Source organism: Colletes latitarsis, chromosome 11 (assembly GCF_051014445.1).
Source record: "Colletes latitarsis isolate SP2378_abdomen chromosome 11, iyColLati1, whole genome shotgun sequence".
Lineage (NCBI taxonomy): Eukaryota > Metazoa > Arthropoda > Insecta > Hymenoptera > Colletidae > Colletes > Colletes latitarsis.
Window position 1 is genome coordinate 19,600,586 of NC_135144.1, and position 15,598 is coordinate 19,616,183.

At 39.5% G+C, this 15,598-nt stretch overlaps 1 protein-coding gene across 3 annotated transcripts in view; it reads left to right on the forward strand.

Moving 5' to 3' along the window:
- LOC143348219 (uncharacterized) overlaps window positions 1-15,598 on the forward strand; it is a 404,100-nt gene that overhangs the window by 98,500 nt on the left and 290,002 nt on the right. The window lies entirely within an intron of this gene.

Genomic DNA, 15,598 nt, shown 5'->3' on the forward strand with positions numbered 1-15,598 from the left:
TTACGAGCGTGCTGCGTTCCGCTCGTTGTACCGTATTTATTTATACGACAGGTCGTAAAGATTATGAAATACGTCTGAGAGGTACGCGGTGGTCACGTACGCGATTGTACTCTTGTTAAGTATCCGTTATCGAATTTCCTTGCTCGGTCTTTGCTCGGGGAATTTGCGCTTTATGTGCTGACTAACTACCTTTTCAACGACCAACCATTTCGGGGATTAACTGATGCAAATTTAGATAGAATTTATCTTCCGACGCATTATCTTTGAAATATTATTAAGATGCCGTTTCTTAATCGTACGCACATTCGTTCCATCTGTAATTATATCTACCAGTCACTCCCGTATACGTAGATAATGCACTTCGGTGATTGGACGAAGACCAGTGTCTCCAACGTGCTACGATCGTCCTCTAATTTTATAAAAAAATTTTTAAAAATGAATTTATACCACAAATGAAACTTTACAAAATTAACATTTTCTAAACGAATCAAGTATTTAAATATATCTTAAAATATATGCTTTGACCATTAGTAGAAAACTAAGGGAACCCAAATATATTAGTAATATTTAATTCGATAATTCTGAACGTGTAGATTCGTCGTTACAGCGAGAATGAAAGGATTAGGAAGTATAACGAACCGCAAACGCGCCAGTGACGACCATAAGAATGTCCCCCTCGAACGTAAACTCAGCGACGCGATGTCGATGCAATCGTTCTGCAAACAACTCTGTTGTAAGATGGTCATCGATCGAGCGTCGTCGAGGGTTGGATTCTTCGTCGTGTTACGGGGATAAGACGGTTGACGAACTCGAGTCACGGTCTGATAATAGGGAACGGAGACGGTTCAAACGATGCACGTTCGATACACTTGACCCTCTTTTCTGCTCCACGAAAGGAAAAGTCACAAAGGAAGGTCTCCGCGCATTTGATTGAATTTCAGAAAATCAAACTCGAATTGTTGGCTGTACAAATGGTGAACTATAGGATTCTTTTCCTTTTTCCCTATTATTTTGGTACGGGCAAAGGGTATCGATGGTTGGATGTTTATTACGTTTCTTTTCAACCTTGGTCCGTGAGAAGCGTGACGCGTCACTATGAATGAGGAAAGAGGGGATTCGGGATTTTCGGGAACCGCGTGACGTAGCAACAGGCAGTCTGCGACGAGCTTCTTAAGACGAACGACGCGTGCTAATATTGTAACCAATACAATTTTTTATTCGTTACTCGTCGAATGAAAATTGGAGTTTGAAGAAGAATATAACTGTTCGATCGAACAAACGTAAATAAATCGCACTTTGGTTATTTTTATCGTCTATCTCGCGGATCACGTTTAATTCATAGAAACGCGCGACAATCTTTCCTGTGTCATATTGCAAAATTGAAATTTATTAGTCGTGAAATGTTCGATCGTGTCGAGTTTTCTCAGAGAACAAGAACGTGTTATAGCAGTTGGTACCTGTCGATATTAAAATTTGTAGTCTTTGACCTCTCTTGATTTAGTAACTGAACTCTTGCACTCTTACTGTTGGAGGAAAGATAGGACGAACGTACTGTGTCAGATATTTATTGATTCTGTTATATATGACCAGACGAATTAAGGAAGTTTCCCTGTTTTAAATAAATAATGATTTACCAACCTGGTTTACTATTTTCTATATTATGAAATCCGCGACGATACCGGCGAAAACAAACACTTTTTTTGATAAATGCGATGGACTTCGGGTCTCTTTATGGGGTCGATTTTTCATCCTTTTTTCAACCTGTCGTAATTCCTCACCGTCAAAATTTCCGCGTCAGACACAAATCCTGTACAATACCAGGATCCAGAAAGTTCCGTGGCCAGGTTGAGTGCTGCAGCAATTGTTTCTAGAGACGGGATTCGGGTAATAGAAGCTGGATTAGACTTCTCCGTGGTTAGAAGTATAATTAATCTTAATTAAAGTCCACGTCGAGACGATGGGAAAATTTTGGTCGCGTCTCGAAGAAGTTTGAACCAAAATCGGTAAAACAGATATTGATTGGAGCGTTTCGTATAAAAAAGAAGGTGAATTTCTATCGAATATAAACGCTTAAGAATTTTTATCATCGACTGTGTGTCGTATAAGCTATTCGCGATATAGAAATTGCATTCCAAGTGTTGGAAAAGCTGCGGTCTTTTAAGTTACCGTTTGAAATTCGTTTCGTCGAAGCAGATTCGATTTAATTTTGCCCCGATAGCTGTCAGAGTGAAATGGTTGACGAGGGTCGAAGAATACACTGACAAAGGGAAGGAAGTGGTATATCATGCGATGCGGTGTCGCGCACGTGTCAGTTACTTGATTCTTTCTTTGTGCTGGTGCTTTTGTTTCACGCCTATGCTCTCTCCCGCGCTCGTTTTTTCGAGCACGTTAATGCTTTGGTCCGCTCCTTTTGTCAGTACGTTTGTTTTTAATTCCGTTTGAGCGGTTTATCGAAAGTTTATTGTCAGTGTTCAAGCGCAGATAATCGAAGGGTTTAAAGCGCGTGTAATGGAACTTCTCAGTTCGCGTAGATCACGACGAATTCAGTGTTATCTCGAATACAGAAATTACTCTATGGAGGGGTAGGGAAATTCAATTATTTGTTATTTATTTACTGTAGCTGTAAATGATTTGTTCACTGTACTAGAGTCGTGCATGCTGGTTTGATTTTACCATACCGTGCAGAGCTCGAAAGTTATATAATTTACAAACTCATAGTTACATATAATGTTTCATTTCATAAATTACTTAAACGAAATATTTCTTCCCCGAGGAAAAAACATAAATGGGTTACAACAGGATCTACAATTTACGCATTTAATGAAAACGAAATAGAATTGTTCGAACTCATATATAGAGCGCTTCTGTGAATTTATGAAGCTCGTTAAATTTAATTTGCTGATCTAAAAGGAATTTCATTTTATTAAATCCATGTAAATTTGTTCAACGGGGGCACGCTTAGCAGTGGGTAGAAATTCTCTTTAACTCGTTCTCGTTTGAAAGTTGATAATTTCGTGTTCCAAGGGAAAGTTTTTCCATTATACGCTTATAATCTTGCCTTTGTATTCGTACGGGAACTAAAATATAACTTTGGGAAATTGAAACTGAAATCTAAATCCTAAGTCAGCTTTAACGGCAGTATCAACAGAAACTTTCAAGAATCGTTCGCGTTCTTCCATTGTTATTATCCGTTTCTTTGGAATCGTGCAACAATGCAACGAAAATTAATCTCGTAGAAATTGTTTCGTTTGAACGCGAATCTAGGGTTCACTTAAATTCGAACGAGCATTATTTTACCGGGTAGATTCAACCACCTGAAATATGACCGCGTATTTCTGAATCATCCTGTATTTTGCGTTACAATGTGACGTACCTTGCATCCGCTCCTAACCATTAACCTGATCCTCCACTTCGAAGCGGTTGAAGTTTCTCCAGGAACTTGGAGTATCATAAAGTTTCCATCCTACTCCCCGGCGTCGACTTTTGTTTGCAAGTTAATCAAAGATTTCCCTCGTAAGTACCTTTCGTAGGACGTCTAACCCCAATTTCGTGTCCGGAGGTATCGTCTCTCGGCATGATTTGTCAGGGAACTTTCAAAGCGATCTTCATAAATCTGTCGCAGAAATGTAAATTCCCATTATGTTTTTATTCGACGCGTTTCAAGCCATTACTTATTCTTTGCCCTTTCAAACGTACGACCACATCAATTTCGGACAGTTTTCAACAAAACTTACACCTGGAGTCTTTTTAGAGACAGAGAAGCACTTTTTAAAATAAACAATATTAAATATAGTTTAATGTCGAAAAATGATATTTATGAATTTTCTTTTCGTCTGTGTTGTTTAATTAAAACCTACAGTTTTTTTGTTCCGGATAGTCAGGTAAATATTATATTTTCGCTTATTATCAATGATGCACAGAACAGCAAACGTTTGTTCGCAATTTTATTGTTCTCTTACATTTATTATATTTTTTACTTTCAACGGATGTATTGTAGAATGGGGGAAAAGTATATATATATATACGGATACGAAACAGTAATTAGGACTCGACACGGACTGCATAGCACCGTTGCAATTGAATATTGCACAATGCGGTGTGGTTTGCTAGGTTCAAAGGACTGGAAACAACTGTTTCGTTCGAATAATGCGTATTTATTAAATAATACCAAAATTACACATTCTGTCGTCAGTGAGAATATAAAGCATGTTTCGAGCCTCGTTGCTGTCGCATGGTGTTTCGTTCTGTTAAGATAATAACTCCTAAACAATCTTCTCTTTCCAGCATATAGAATATAAATTATCTTCAACGGTGAATTGGGTACAACGATGTTAGAATCTGTGAGATAAACAAACGTTAAATATTCTCGGCATCTTTCATCCCGTATATTAAAAATCGACACTGAGAATACGTGAAACAGAGAGCAATATATTTAACGTTTGTTCGTCCCATAGATTCTAATAATCGTTCAGAAATCAATGCTTCACTTTTCATCTTTGACAGTTCATATTTTTGTTACAACTTCTTAAAGAAGCATTTATGGATTTTTTGTTACGTAACATTTTAGTTTTACTTGTAGAAATACCCTGTGTAATCGTTGTGTGCATTGCGTTGGTGTCACAAAATAGAAGCAAGTTACCTCGAAACCGACCGATAGAAAGCGGTCGGGGAGGAACAGTTGGCTTCGATCAATTCGGTTGCGGCCGGTAGCGAAACGAGTCCACCGTCACTCAATCATTTAAAACGTTCCTAATGACATTTCTATTTTCGAAGGAAAAAGTAATATCCGTTTTCCGCGCGGTGAGCTGTCCACACGGTAACCGGGATCGGCTGTGAAACGAGCAACCACAACACAACCCACGGTATCGCTATTTCGTTGATCGCGTTTCCGTCCTGTGAATGAATGCGACGTCATGTCTATGATCCTGATGAAAAATCAGTGGGGCTCGTACCGACCGGTGTCCTATTTCTCGGAAAATGGCTCGTCCAATTTCGATGCTACGCGATATCCCTTATCGTTTCATTTCCTTGGATCCCGTGGTCCATCGGTTCGTGATATTTTTCTATCCGTAGACCCCAGACTCTTGCACGAAGTCTGATTAATGTTGCCTGCATTTGCGCCGGGGATTCGACGGATAGAAAGCATTCTCGTTGCACGAATAACGGGCGCGTTGCTTTTGTCGGGAGCCTAGAGGAGGGGGGGACAAGATGGAAAAACTAAGAAAAAATTGCTCCAAGACGGATTAACGTCCGTTCTTATTCGGAAGGATCGGTGTAAACATCGAGGATCGTCGCGATTAAGACCATTATTTATCGCCGACAGAAACTTGTGCTTTCGTAATTTTCATTTTGCTCGGCGTGTGTCGACTTTGATAACAAATTTCACGGGTGGGGTTCCCGAACAACATTTATATTCGTCTTCGAATTCGTTCCCTTCTCTGGCACCGTGAACTTTTACATTCTATGGATTCACGAAACAATTGGTCGCAGAAAATACACGCCCAACGTCGTCGGTGTCGTTTGAAAAATCTTTGTTCCCCTTTCTTTCGAGGATACTCTTATTTCGTTTCTTCTCGATCCGCTCCATTTTTCTTTTTCGAGAAATATTTGTCTGGTCTCAGCTACGAGGTCGGGCTTTAAATGCAAATATAATGTTCAAATAAATATTAATTTCTGGCGTTAAATAATATTTTCTTGCGTTTCTTTTTATTTTTTCGTAGTCAAACAACGTCGTTAACTTCGAGAATGTTGCTCGAATCGCGCTCGAGCGAGCGTGTAATCGAATTTCTGATTACTCGAACGAGTTGAATGCGACCTATTAACAATATTCCAACTTTCGATTGAATATTATTCCGGCTGCATTGTGCCGTGTCGGAATTGGGGGGAAAAAAGTATTTGAAATCTTCTCTTGGGAACGTTTTTTTTTTTTCTTTTCTGCGATCAAAGGATAGGAATAATCGCGACCACTCCGAGAATAACAACGTAACCGAGAGCTCTTTTGTATTGCTTATGACCGTAATTAACAGCCCTCGATTCAGCTCTCCGCGTAACGAAATTTTTATTGTTTCGAGTAAACTGAATCGTCGGTTCAATATTGAATGAAAGCCCATTACTTTCGTTACGAGAATCGTTCGGGCTTTACGCGTTTAATTTCGATATTATTTATGGGAATTATTAAGCACTCTGTAATCCTCCTCGCTCTCTTCTAACACCGTTTTTAATTAAAATTATTTGTTATCCCTTCTCTCGACGCATTTCGAGTCGTGTAACACTAAACGAATCGGGATTGCGAAAGAAAAAGTTTTTAAATCTGATTTCTTTCGATTTCAATTCGCAGTGAACGTCGAACGTTAATTGTAAATTCATCATTTTTATGTGAATACGTAATACTCTGTGATAGTCGAGGGTTAAATCCATACGGAACGTTTGAACGAAAATGAACGTGCTGCTTTTAAATTCATGGAGCATACTCCGACCCAAATAAATTGTCTACGTTCGTTTTAACGCATGCGAGAGAAAAGGAACAATGACGTAAAGCAGTCATCTGCATAGAAATTACATTTTCCGATTGCTGACCCGTTGAATCTAGGTAAAACTGCATAAACGGACGGGGGGAACTATCATCGAGCAAATCGGAATATTCGAGTGGATGATAATTATTTCAAATTATTAACTGAACTTTTAACAAACGATATACTTAATTTCTTAGTGCCATACAATCTTTTATATCGTATATTTTTTTTCATGTCGTTTGAAAATATTTTTCTGAACCAAATTATTTATATATTCTCAAGAAAATGTCTTATTAAATTATTATTCGATCGGATAGTAATTTTTTCAAATTACGAGTAAAAAATATATTTAATTTCTTGATACTATACAATCTTTTATATCATGTATTTTTCACGTCGTGTAAAAATATTTTTCCGAACAAAACTATATATATATTTTAAGAAAATATGTTTAATCCAGTAATCAGTAGATTGGAAAACGTTCGTCTAATTATTTTAAGCGGACCGGAATGTCATTTTTGGTTATTCGCCGAAGCAATAACCATAATTTCAAAGGCGTCCTGTATCTCTTGATCGTGATCTAAGACAAGAAACGCGGCCCTCCGTAACCCACCGTGCTATTATTAGCAAACGTTGACTTCATTCTTGTATATAACCGAGAACGAAATGGCTGAACTGATTTTAGACCAACGATATACGAAGGAGGTCGCGAATTTTCGTAATGAGTAACTTGCAGCGTCCTGGTTATTATAACTTTAGTTCGGTTCAACAATTTTAAAATTTCTTGCTAAAAGTATATAACCGGCTCGTAATCTTCATTTTTGTTCATTACCCGTACGCCGAGAGTTCAAACTTGTTAAATGATTAAACGTATGACGCAAAAGCTGTCAAAATATTCTGGTACTTGACGTCGGATTAATTTAATATCAAAGCGAATAGTTAAAAATGTCCACGAACCAAAAATGCGCGATTAATTCAGATCGATCGGGAACATCTATGCGATGAAAAATGTTTCCAATCTAAATTATTTGCACAATAGTAATTGGGACGGACAATTTAAACAGTAGCTAATTATAACCCCGTCAAATCATTTATCTGCAAATGACGACGGTGTATCGAGCGCGGCCGAGAAATTCGATACTCGTTTAATCCGCTGGTAATTACGCCATTTAATCCCTTGCATTAATTAATTTTACTGTATCGTGTTTCTTTTTCATTAACTCGCGTGTAAACGTTTACTGCGTAATACCGGCAAGGGCGGAATAAAGGACGATGAAAACGTCGATCATCGATGACGATAAATTATACATTCCTAGGCGTTGTTGCGATTATTAATTGCTTTCGAATGCCAAATAAATTTTATCTCGTTCTGAAAACCGTTGAAAATTTCAGAGACAATCGTAAGCGAATTTGTGAATTTGGTCTACCAAATGAAGGTTGACTATCTTTTGTTTAGAACTACGCAATTAGCTGTCACGGACGCTATTAAGTTTATGTTTTAAAAATAATTGAAAGCGCAACGCTATCTGTCTTCGTCTTAAAGATGTAATCATCGGAACAACTTACCCCCGGAACTTCTAGCCCCGGTCTCCCCTACACGCGAATCCACGAGTCTGCAAAATATCATCATAATAAAAATTTTTCTGGAACGAATACCGTGGGATCCAATTGCCCAGTAACGAATACGTTAAAAGCTATAAATTCGAAGACGATTCATCGGGCGGGTATCTCCTGTTTAATATACGCGCGCCACCATCAATTATACGAAAACCGTCGGCCATAAAATCTACCGGTATTGATTTCGCGCGGTGAACGACGACTGGTACGGGGATCATTTCGAATTCTCTGCGTTCGACGTTTTCGTCAAATCCGGGAGTCAGCTCGCGGGTAGAGCTCCCTTCTTCCCTTTTGTTTGCACGGGAGAAAGTTGAAAAATAGCGAAGCGTCCGCGATAAGCGAGCACGTCCCGGGGACGATCCTGGTCGGTCCTATAAGACGCTTTCCGCGCGACCGACTTCGCAACTCCGTCGGGGGAATTTTTATAGCGGATCGCGCGCGACTCATTTACAACTTCCAGATGGAAACAGGTCAGGCAAATGTTGATATAAACGCCGTACCGGGAAGGAGGATAAATCGGATTACTTCCGCGATGCAATTTCCATTGTCGCGGACGCCACACACCGAAGCGTTTCCGCGGTGTCTCGTTGCCTCGTGTAATTAAAGCTTCTTTGATACGACTCGCAGGAAGAAATATCAAGTGTCCGGCGACTTTCAAACGTAATTCCTCCGCGCTGATGCTTCTTCAACTGAAAAAAGAAAAAAATGGTCGGTACAGTTGCTGCGTTGCCTTTGTTCTTCTCTCTGGTAAACTCCGGAGCCACCAGTCGTCGGGCTGAGAACCAAGATAGCGGATGGGGAGGGGGTGGTTCTTCGAGCTCAACCTCGCTATCTTTAATTATCTTTGGGGGAAGCATCCGTTCACTCCTTGTGGGCTCTGTGTTTTACGTAAATTTATGTTTCAAGAACCCCTTATCGAACAATGATGTCTCTAAAATCCAAAATTATCAATTTTGTAACTTTTATTCTGTCCTTCTTTTCGTACTAAAGGGTTATTAGTTAGCAATGTCGTACGGTTGTAATAGTTTTATAAATTCTTAGAAGATTAATTCTTTCCTGGAACTCATGTCGATGGAAACAGTTCAATTCCTTCGCGACGATCGTCGTGTAGAAAGCAATATCGTCGATCGTCGACGAGTAAAAATTAGAATCAGTTTGTCAACGACAGTTATCGAGTGTATAGCAGTTACGATCGAAACGCTAACGAGCAAAGATCAGTCTTCCCAGCGTCGACTCTACCAGTATACATATATCAGTTTTCCTCTGCAAACGTCGAACTTGTTGAGACGTAAAACATTCTATCGCATAAATCATCGAATACCATTCTCGCTCTGCTGGTTTCTGAAACTACTCATCCAATAGTAATTCGGCGAGTGATTATCCGACTGAACGCGCATAGCGATCGTGAATCTTCAACCGAACTCTCAAAGGATTCCAAAGTAGTTTGCTGAAAAACGGTGACAATATTTTTATTAAACTTACTGGGTAACAACTAATTTATATCAGTTACTTTCTCCCCCCTACTCGTATTCCTACACTATAATGGTGATCCGTTATAAATTACAAGAAACTCATTTTATTTCTTATGAATTCTTTCCAATTTATTTATTTTTGTTACTTCTCTATTTACAAGTCTATTTATAAAATCTGATAGAGTAGTGTCAATAATATAAACATTTTTTTCCTTTAAATTAAATATCTCTCGGGTCAAATTTGGTGCAAGAAAGTCCCATTGATCGAGTTTTTCGGGCCCAGCTCTGCGTGAACGTTTCCACGAACGCGCACGGGCGACACTTACAGGTGAAATTGAACGAAAAATCTATTTGCATAATACCAACTTTCCTTCGAACCATTAATCTGCGGGTATTAATAAATTCAGGAAGTGCCGGGCATATTTTGCAACCCTGGCACGGTCCACATGGCGAGAACGAGAATGAAAAGCTGTCGGCTTCAGTTGCACGGTTTCCCCCTTTCGTCGGTGAAATTTGTGGTTTTATCGGGCAAAATTTCGCCCGGGGATCCATTTTAAAATCACACAAATCACGCGTGCTTAGCCGCGCGCAAGATGTACCAGAAATTCGAAGCTTACGCGCTAATGTATTATGGCATCGATCTCTCGCGCGCCTACACGGGAATTTGTACGAATTTGTAAAAATTTTAAGACGCCAACTTACTCGAAGATCTTTTGTAATCGAGAAACGAGCTTCCGTTTATTTAATATTTTTATATACCTTTATGTTCCTTTAATATACTCGGTATCTATGTTTTTGTAGAGAAACTTGGATAGTAAGAAGCGTTTAAAAATAAATAACCAAAATTATTTCGAATATATCGAGATGGTCTTCGACAAGAAAATAGAATAACCTTCCAACGAAATATTTGTGCATCAGACGTAAAGATTCGATGATTATTTATGCGAGTGAATGATCGTGTTAAATCCGTCGGATCTTCCGAGACCGGCTGTCCAAACAGGACGCGTCAAATCTTCTGCGCGATGATGCACTGGCCGAATCATGCTAGTTTCCAACGAACGCGTCAGTCCTTTAACACGTTCACTGCCATATCAAAACCGTATAATATTCTGCAAAAGTAAAATTTTGATTTTAGACTATTGTAGGCTACATAACATAAAATTTGTTTCAGTAGTTATTTTCGTAACCTTGTTAAAATTCACAAATTCTATTCAAATTTATTTTTCTCAACGCCTTAACTCGAGAATTAATTTTTCTAATATCATAATGGTAAATCCTGTCATCCATATATGGGTGATGTGGCAGTCATAGTGTTAAGACGATCGACCTCGATCGAATCTAAGACTAATGTGTTAGTCTTCGTAAGAAAAATGAGACGTGTTACTTTTCGTTCTCATCGTTAAAACGAGAATTCGAGGAGTAAAATACATGAATTCGAAATAAGCATAATAAGTGAAAAATGAAGTAAACATTATGATATAAAGTCTCGAACTCGTCCCGAAGCACGAAATAGGAGAAACCAAGAAAACAAGAATGCCCTCTGTCTTCTAATAATGCATATTTTCGCAGGCTGCGAGACACCTCAAAGGAAGACTCGTCATTCCAAGCTAAATCTTTCATCTTCTGAATATGCAATGTCGTTCCATTTAGTAGGGCCGAACTGGGTCGCGCTAACGCAACCTTACAGCGGCCATTAGTTGCAATAAAATACGAGTGCACGATTCCCCCGCCGTATTCGACATTGACACAATATTACCAACACGACGGTGCCTCCGGCCAACCCGTTACTTTGTAATCCGTTCCATTAGTTGATTCATTTAAGCCACTTAAACGCGCGGAGCAGTTACGCGGCGGGTCGCGGTTTCGCTTTCTCACGCCGAAATTCGACAGACAAGCCCAGTTAATGGGTCTAATTGCGCGTGTATACTCTCCCTGTGTCTGCGATAGCCGCACAATTATTGCGCGACGGGCTGTGGGATACGTACGAGATTAAACGCAACTATGTTTCGCAATCTGGAGTGCACAGATCTTCCGGTGGCGGTCATTTTTAAACACGACGAAAGAAATTGCTACTCGAATCGAGAGAGACTCTATTCGGGAAGAGATGTACGTTTTCACGGTAACCGGGGGCACTTTACTCGCCAAAAAAGTACTCTATTTCCTAAATAAATAATCTTACAGTTTGCATTGGTAAGAAATTTTTTACAAATCTTAATTTGATTTTCGCTATATTGATATTTTCATAATATTTCGAATAATGGGGATTTTATTCTTTTCCGCGAATAATACCGAAAATAAATGCTTTCGCTGTTGTTGTATCGTTCGCCCACGCATTTTCATCGACAGCGTCATTATTCCGGCATTTGTCGCGGCAGCGTACCCCTTTTTCGCCAGAGGGCTCTATAAACGCCGGAAAATAGAAAGGAAGGAAACGGAGGGGGATGAATTCAGAGGTTTAACGAAACTAGAATAATCCATTAATTTACATAAATTTACACATAATTTTGGTATCTCCGGCTGCTCCACTTTTATTTTTTTTTTTTTTCTCTGCACACGCGAAACTTTATGCAGTCGTTGCCGCAGCCGCCGTGCAGCGGGGACTGTTAAAATTCATGATGTGCTTCCATGGTGACCGCGAGTTTAAACGTTAAGACCACCGCGAGCCCGTGGATTTCAACTATAAGCGACGCCAATGTGCATCAATTAGAGTTTACGCAGACACGCGTTTAAAACATCTACGCGCGCGCGCACTTACTCAATACTGGTGTTAATTTTCTCGCAAATATGTGTATTAGCCTCTTGAAAAATCAATAAAGACGATCGCGTAGCAACGATATTTTTGTCACAATTTATTCGTGTTTCTTTAAGATGATTCTCATCGAAGACTGTAAATTATTTATACGAATATATCGGTTTAATCAAATTTGTGATGCAGAGTATATGCAAAGTTAAATTATTCATTGATAAATTATTTACTTATTTCTAGTCGTGTCGATGTTTCTTAATACAATATTGTTTTGTTATGGTTAGTTATCGTATGTTACACTTACCAGTTTAAGTAGAATTACCGCGTAATGAGCAGACGCGTTCTCCAAATAGTATTTCTCCATATTGATCCAGGTTAAGCGAACTATTTTAATTTCGAAGTAGATGGAATATTTTATCTTGCATTGAATATTGGTTATCCGTGCATTAGGGTCCTGGATGCTGCTCGTGTGTTAAACCAAATAAGCCGGTCCTTGTTTCCCACGGGATTAGGAATGGACTTCAAATACACATTAAGCATTTCATAATTCAGCAAAGAGATAATTGCGTGTTCGGTATTATAATCCACTAGCGTTTATTCACGTGGCAACCAATTTTCGAAACAGGTGTCCGTAGTTGTTAACAACCTTATATATTTAACGATTCCGGGAGGAAATCCCATTATACTACAACACGGCTTAAACGATGCACATTTTTCAATAACAGTAAAGTAATAGTACCTAAGAACAATATATTTTTTATAGTAAATATTGTAATTGCCGTGAATGGCAAGTATTTGACTTTAATTTTCCCGCGCTTTCTTCTTCGTACAGCAGCCACAGATTCTCTTAGAGTACACAGTTGTGTTTATCATAATTTAATTTATAAAAATCTATAAACGATCAATCTCCTAGACTCTTCGATTTGACAAAACGAGTCTAACCTATATGATCGATGCTTTGGGGAAACCGGAGCCGCCTATCGGTTTTCAACGTGCTCCTTCTGGTGTTACGTGCGTTATTAGCCGGTCCCGGGAATATATGCGATTGAAATCACGCGAAGGAACGACCGATTTCCGGTCTGCCAGTTTATTAGTTCGACGAGCAACGCAGACGGAATTTCACGGTGTGTGCGTATCCGTATGTTAATTAGTTGGGGAACTACTCCGCGGTGAACTTTGGTTCGCCATAATTCAGGGATTGGTAATCGAAATGATCGAGTAAAGGGCGAGAGGTGTGTGTGCCCTTTGCGAGAATCTTTGCGACGCGCGCGGGCGTCGCCTTCGACCGGAAATGGGGGACTTCCAGTCTCAGCGGGAGATTTCCGTTGCCACGGTGGAGAGAAAAGTAACTGCAAATGGAAGTTTTTCACGGGACCACGATAGCGTCCACTCTTAACCGGGCAACATTTTCTCGACGCTATCGTGCCTAGGTTTCCTTGCTTTCTTACTTTTGTTTTTCTTTTTCTTCGTACGCCGTCGATTCGAACTCCGTTTTATTATTATTCATATTAATTATTTATATCAGTCTCTGGGGATATTCTCGATATTTTTTCGAATTATAGCACAACAAAAATATTCAACAGTTCAATGGAGGGTACTTATTTTGTAGTATTTATTAAAAAATTCAGGAGCCACCATGGCAGCGAACGTGTTAAAATTTACTCGTTTTCTCGGTTTCTGAATTTAATTTGCTTTCTACCGGTAAATTTTGTTCGAGGCATTTATGCGCGTACTGCGGAGGCAAGCGGATTCCTCGCAGTTACGGGCCGACAATGCGGCTATTTCCGAAGGGTAATCCTCCCTTTAGCGTGTATAATGACATAAGCTACCATTTTCAGAGAACGTTAAGACTGTTAAACTAATCTGGACGGTCAGGATCTATCAGAGCGATCTGTTGGCGCTTGAATGTTACGGATTGAGAATTTGGCCGAAGCCACTAATTAATTAATTATATTCTCTATTTTACGATCAGTTTACAAATAATGGTGATATTGTTGCTCGTCATTTATGTTCGACGCAAACGCGGACCGAGTTTTATAAGCGTGGACGAATTGTCTTCTCGCGGTACTCACGACGATTCGTGTGATTTCATTTGAATTACAACCACTGTCGACTAAATGGGACACACTCGAGGCTACTGATTCGGCCAGTCAATTGCTTCATTTACTTTTCGTATTGTTAGTCTTCCCGCCAAGCTTCTGTCCACTTAAGTTTCACATTTGCAACTTTGTGGCTGTTACAAATATTACTAGTGTATAATATTCGTTAGTATTGTACTGTGAAATATTACAGGCGAAAGAAATAAGCTAAATATTCATCCAATAATCCGATAACATAAAATCAACCGTTCGTTCGGATTATTATGTTTGAACCAATAACACGTTGAATCGCGCGGTGTTTTATTTTCGGAATAAATTCGATTCGCGGACCGAAGATGAATATGTGAAATTTCAGTAAAATTGGACCGAACCGGCGCGTACGAGAGGTACATAAAATAAGGAAATATTATGTTTAGAGGGAAGAAACGTTCCCTGTCAGAACCTAAGCGAGATCTGTTAAAATGACCAACCAGACAAGGTTATTTCGAAACCGTTGAAACGTTCTTATTCTTCCTCTTTGCCTAGCAACGTATTCGTTTTCTCGGAAAATATTTCTGCAGCGGATACGTGGGCTCTTTTTCTTCGCCATTCGCGGTAACTGGTTATCGTACAGAACCGAATAATGTCTCGAAAAATTCGCGTTGTCAGGCTTCATCACAATTTGTTCGCCGTTTGTCATCCAGTGGCAAACGGTATCTCGCTATAAAAATTTTCTTCCAAGCGAATACTTCCCGGATTCCACGCACTTAATAGTTCTCATCTCGACGTTAGACCTTAAATATAGCGGGTCTTCACGCTGGTATTCCTCCTGTCCTCGGGTTTGAACCAGAATGTAATACTCCCCTGGGTTACATGCAGCATGTAATCTTCAATTTCTACTCCCGAACTCTGTCAAAGTTATCGTATCATTTTCGCGTCTTCCGCCGTTAGGTTGTCGTACTGTCTGATTGCAGTGTTTCCACGGTATTTGGAACGTGCTCTTTAACAACCCGCCTCGAAAGACTCCAGAGGGGGTTCGTAATCTTAGCTTGTTCCTATTTAACTGGTGTTATTCTCTGATTGCATCGAGCGAAACACCGCACAAATTCCTCTGACATTATGTACATGGCGGTTCGCTATCGTAGGAAGAACTAAGCGAAGGAAGGAAAGGGG